We start from the raw sequence: 6,003 nt of genomic DNA, 5'->3' as shown, positions 1-6,003 counted from the left end.
TCTTCCAACCTCAAGTACTCTCTAATGCTGTAGGAAATGATGTGTTGAGGAAGCATTTTAAGCTGCTCATAGCTTTTTGTGAAATGGGAATAGAAGTGGTTGCTTGGGAGTGAAAATGTGGTTGAGGGATACAGCAAATGATGTAGAATCACCAGCTGCTCCTCATGCTCTGACAGTTCCTGCAACAAGAGCAGGGGACAGAGATCCTGGCTGCAGTTTGCCTCCCAGCTGTGTCAGCTGTGACTTTGCCCTGCAGCTCTGTCCAAGCTTGACATTTCCCTTCGTGCTCTGGCTCTGGCTCTCCTGGTGCAGAGTAGGCCAGCACAGCCTTGACCTTCGGCCAGCCAGGGTAACACCTCAGCTGCCTGCCATAGCCCATCTGCTCCAGCAGCTGCTGTGAGCAGGAACCTCAGCAGAAAATGTCCCTCTTTCTAGCCAAAAAAACGGGGAATTTGCTAAAAAGCACACCCTTGTTGTTACCAACTCTGTGTTGCCTTGGGGTCTCATGTTCTATTCCAGGACTTAGCAAGGGTCAGGAGAAGCCACACATGACAACAATACAGAGTCAAGATAAAGGGTCCAGTGCAGATGAAGCTCATTTCTGTACTATGCCCAAACCATGGAAAGAGGTAAATCTGCAACCAGGACAGAGCAATGGGGAATGGGAGATGAACAGTGCAGGATGGAGGATATTGCATTGCCTTGGTAAGGGAAAAGCTACCTCCTGGGGTTACTCTGCCTGACCTGTAGAGCAGTGCGAGTCCACTGGTGCCAAGCCAAGCGACACCCACTTGGGCTGATTGCCCTTCACTTGTTTTTGTCCTTAAAGTCAACTTCTTTCACACTAGCACTGTGATTTTTCTTTGCCTGTGATGAATCAGCAGGGACCCGTAAGGGGTGTCCACATCCTGCAGATTTCTACCAGCACCAACTACAGAACTGATCACTGTCAGGAAATAGATTGGGTCCCTCAGACCAAGCAGACATCTTTCTTCTGATTACCCACAGAGAAGGGGGCAGAGAACAAGCAGATGGGATCAAAATCCCCTCTGTGATTTATTTGGTACCTTAAGTATTCTCCCTGGTTTTCAAAAGTTGTCTTGCTGAGGTTGATGCTCTGAAGATTTGTGAGACACCTCAGAGAAACCACGAATCTGAGCCATTTTTCTTCATTTTTGACAAGTTCCAGAGTTTTCTTAACAAATGTTGAACAAAACAACCATGACCTGCCCAAAGGAGCTCTGAACTTGCTCTGCAGGTAGAACTAAGCCCGAACTAAAGACTGAAGTAGATGCCAAAAGTTTGTACAGTAAGAGTCTGAGTACTGAGTTTATTGAGGAGGTAAATATGGTTGCACATAAACAAATGTAGTCTGTTGGCTGCTGCAGATATCCAACGCAGTAATTAAATGGAGGAGGGAACACATTACTGGGGTCAAGCTTTTACTGTGATCAGGACTGAAAATATCCAAATGGCATGCTCATGGGAAAAAATGTGTTGGCTCCTATTTTGCTTTGTTAAAGACAGCTCAACATGAAGAAGAACAATCTTACTACATTTCTGACATCCATTTCTGTCTTTACTTGTATAACCTTGCACACAGAAGAGATGTAAAAATCACAAGCAGTATAAATGCTAAAACGAAAAGAAGGTTGAGATAAAAAAAAGATAGAAGAACAATTTTTCCTCTCACAGCCAAATGTTGTTATCAACTGGAAGTTAAGGAACAACTGATATCAGGCTGTGAGTAATTAAAAGCATTTTTGCAAAGCAGCATTCCAGGCTGCCTCCTGCATATACACATAGAGCTGCAGTAGTGTTAGTGCTGTTACCTCACTGGTGGTGTTACCTCATCCTGTTAACCATTTGGATGACATCAGAATGGGAAGGTTTTAAACTCACCATTCCTTTAGTCCTGATTTCATGAAAGTTAAGCTTTAAAATGAGACCTGAGTGAACTCCCTGAACCTTGGGATGATGCAGAACATCAGGGTTTGTCCCAGCCATCTCGGTTTCTAACTCAAGAATCTAGAGAACTCCAAGTTCTGTTTCCAGGATTTGGAAGCCTCTTTCCAATCCATCCTCAGCCCTCTGTGTGCATTGGCTCTTGTCAGCTACTTGCTTTCACTTTTTCTCTTTTCCCCTTTCTGATCTTTTAATTACAAGAAGCACTCCCTCCTCTCTCTTAAAATTCAAATAATTAAACAGCACACTCGAATGGGAAGAAAAATAAGATCAGAAATCTGCTGTTTACAAAAGCTTCCTTAAGATAATGACAAAACTTCAAGTTCTCAGCAGCTATCTCACAGCAGGAGTCAACTGGAAACATTCATGTGAAACCATGACACATTTTGCATGACCTTGAATTAATTTTTGCCTTGCAACTTTCAAATTAATTACATTAAACAGATGAGACACCTCCTGGCACTTTGTTAACATCTGGAAGCCCTTGTTATGTTTTTTGACCCAAAAGTCTGTATATTCTCTTTGCACTAAGTGATTATTTCCCTGGATAAGTTTCTACTCAAGTGTATTTTCACAGTTTCTGTCATTATTTTTCGTTTCTTTCTACCAGGGACATTTTGTTTAACTCTTTTATAAATACAAGAAGAGTATCAATTACCATCAAACTTCTCCTAGTAGTGCCTACAACACATCAGGGGTCAAGGAAATAAAAGCTGCAGCTTGCTTTGGTAAGAAAGCTCAGTGGATAGCAACACTTGAACAAGATACAGCTAGGACTTACTGTCCTACTTCCCCCCTCCTTACTATTCTGTTCTACCATTTCACATTATGGAGAGCTGACTGTGGCTCTAGCTTGCTTAAGATCTCTTTTCCAACAGAAACCAAATCCTGTTTCCTTCTGCAGTCAGAAACCCATTTTTAAATCAAACTGAACAGGTGAAGCTTTCTCTTAGATGTGAAAATCTGACCAAGTTCTTTTGGCTATGAGGAGAGAAAAATCTGCAAATAATGCAGTAAATAAAGGTTAATCAAGGTGCTATGTCTCCTTACAAACTATCATTTGAGTGACTGGCATCCACTGGCATTGGAGCAGTGACTTTTTGGGGGTCACATTGGGATATTCCAGCTGTTTGCCTGATTGTTTAAATGATCCAAATTCTAAAGTATTTTTAACAGACAGCTTTAGCAGAAACACCCTCAGTGAGTGTGCTTTCTCACATCCCACAAGACAAGGCTGTTTGGAGCAGGTTGCAGATAGAGACAATTACAAAGTCTGTTTGATCCCAAGAAATTGTCTTTATTCTTGCTCATACAGTATTGTGGAAGCCACAGTGTAGATGAAAGAGTTGATTAAGCAACAAAGATTTCCAGGAAAGAAAAACTAACTTCCAACCAGTGCTGATGTTTACACTTCATGCAATGCACCTGAGCAGTTTAAACAGTTGAAAAGGAAAGGGGGAAAGGCAACCCAGAATGTGATTGCCTGGAAAAGCTTTATGGTCTGAACATAACTTCAGCTGCTCAGAGGTGATACTCTGCCTCTGCAAGCAGTTAAGTTAGAAAAGAAAGAAAGTTTTTGGTTAAATGCAAATCCTGTTGAAATCTTTTTAAGTAATCTCTTTCAGGGCATAAAATAATGTTGAAGTCAAAGTAAACTAAATCAGTGCAGTGTGTTTGTGGATAGAAAGCAATCCTGCTCAACTGAGCTCCTCCCTGTACCACGTCACTTGTGGCAGCTGTGGTGTGTATCTGGAACAGTGAGAAACAGCAGCTACATTCACCAGAGAGGCAACCCAGCTCTCTTGTGCCAGTTGGCCATTTCCCAAGCTTTCAGGATGTTTGTAGTTCTTTGTCATAACAGCAACATTCACTCCCTTTGTGTTCCTCTTAGACAGAGAAGTCACCCTTTATCATTACTGGGAAAATGATGCTGCTTCTCAGAAATGACCGCTGCTTCTGGAACAGTCCATCATCTGGTCTGCTCCTGTCCTCTCTGTCAGATTAGACTGGCACAGGCTTATATTAAATCCTTTCATAGCATGATTTTCCCTGCTAAGAGTTCCTCTAGTAACTACATCCATGCTACTTGATTGGAGAGGGAGGAAGAAGCATTTTGATTTACACATGTAAAAAGGGGCCCTCTCTTTTTTGTATGTCGTGGTGGATGCTGCAAAATAATTTGATAGCAGCTGGTCCAGCTTTTGGGTTAGACTGGTAACAACATTTGACTCAAGCTCCTGCCACTTCCATCCCCAAATGCTGACTAAAGCCTGCAAGAAAGAAGGGACTTCCTTATATCTATTCTGAAGGCTCCCTTTTTACAGGGAATCACATGAAAAAGGCAAAGGGTAATGGGTACAAGTTACCCCAGGGGAGATTCCTATTTGACTCCAGAAGAAAATGTTTCCCCATGAGAACAGTTAGACAATGGAATCATCTCCCAGGGGAAAAGCTGGATTCCCCTACATTGGACAATTTTTTGACTCAGCTTGACAGGGTGCTGGGACATCTCATTTCTAGGTGATCTCCACGATCACCTAGAAAGGTTGGACCAGATGATCCTTGGGGTCCCCTTCCAAACTGGCATTCTGTGATAAATGGCAGTAGTGAAATCAGCAGCTCTACTCTAAACCACATTTTAGAATTTTGGGAAAAAAAAAAAAAAAGTTATTTTCTGTTCTAACAGGATAAAGGGATAAGAGGGTTTTTTTTTTGAGTAGCTTATTAATAAAGTGCATTGTGTCAAGGTAGGATAGAGCTGTACCATAATAACACCCCCATCACTAAATTATCTGCTGACACCAATTAAAAATCTCCACTGTGATCAAATCAGGCAAGCATCCATTCACCTCTCTTTACTCCTCATCCATATATAGCTGTAGGTTGGATTTTGCAGGGTGGAAAAGGAACCAGAGAGATGAAGCTAGAGTCAGCTAAGTGCCTGGTCTCCCTGTATCACTACATTTGTATGGCAGATAAAACATCCATGGATTCAAATGAATGTACAAGTGTAGCTCCACTCATGCTATTCAGTTGCACTTCAACAAAAGGGCAAAATGTGTGTCAGAAATGTTCAAATCTGGTGTGGATCACAGTGGATACATGTGGTAAATGGGAACAATATTGAAACATCACAAACATTGTAGGCTAGACAGGATAGCTTTCACTTGAATTTAATGAGGCAATACCATAATGAAAGACAAATTAAATCACAGCTCACTGAGACTGTCCATTCTGCAAAGAACATTAGTGCCACGATGAGTCTCTGCATTGCAGCTAACTGCTTGGGATGATGCAGCATGCTCCACTGTTTGGTTCTAAAAATGGTAGAAAAAGGCTAAAGCCACTTTATACTGCCAAACATACACTCATGGCAAAAGAAGGTTACTTTCAGACACAGATACTCTGTTGACTCTCAAATGAGACAGTACTTCATTTGTAGTGACAGCAAGACCAAGGCATTGAGAAGTCACAGATCCAGAACTAAAGCCTTTGCCTGTATGAGTAAGCTCGTTCACCTAAATGAGGAGTGTTGGGGTTGAGGCCAGGAACTCTATCAGTATAATACTAGAAAAATATATTTAAATTACTTCACAATCATGACTCGAGTGAGGAACCTAATCCCAACAGGACCAAGATTTCCTTTTGTAATAACTGATAATATTGCATCACTAACGATGATTTTGTATTCAAAATTATTTCATGCCAGCACAAAATCTTGGGGGGTGAGGGGATAAATCTCACAAGTATCCATGTTATTGCCTTATCCAGACTCCGTGGGCTGTGCATATGAATCAGACCACCAATCAATTTGACAGAAGTGGTGAAGCACTACTGTGCCATCTCTGCTACACGTTCCCTTTCCTGATTTGGAGGTGACCATTAGTAATTAGCTGCAGCCTCCTGCCATAAAACTCTTTTTTTTTTCTTTCAGCATGAGCTTGCAGTTGGACATGGGCCAAAGCAGCTCAAATGCCCACCTACAAGAATCCTAAAAATATAAAACAGTGCCACTCAAGGCAGATTTTCATGCTACTG

This window comes from Indicator indicator, chromosome 14 (assembly GCF_027791375.1).
Source record: "Indicator indicator isolate 239-I01 chromosome 14, UM_Iind_1.1, whole genome shotgun sequence".
Lineage (NCBI taxonomy): Eukaryota > Metazoa > Chordata > Aves > Piciformes > Indicatoridae > Indicator > Indicator indicator.
The sequence above is the reverse complement of the archived record's forward strand: the minus strand, read 5'-3'. Positions refer to the sequence as shown.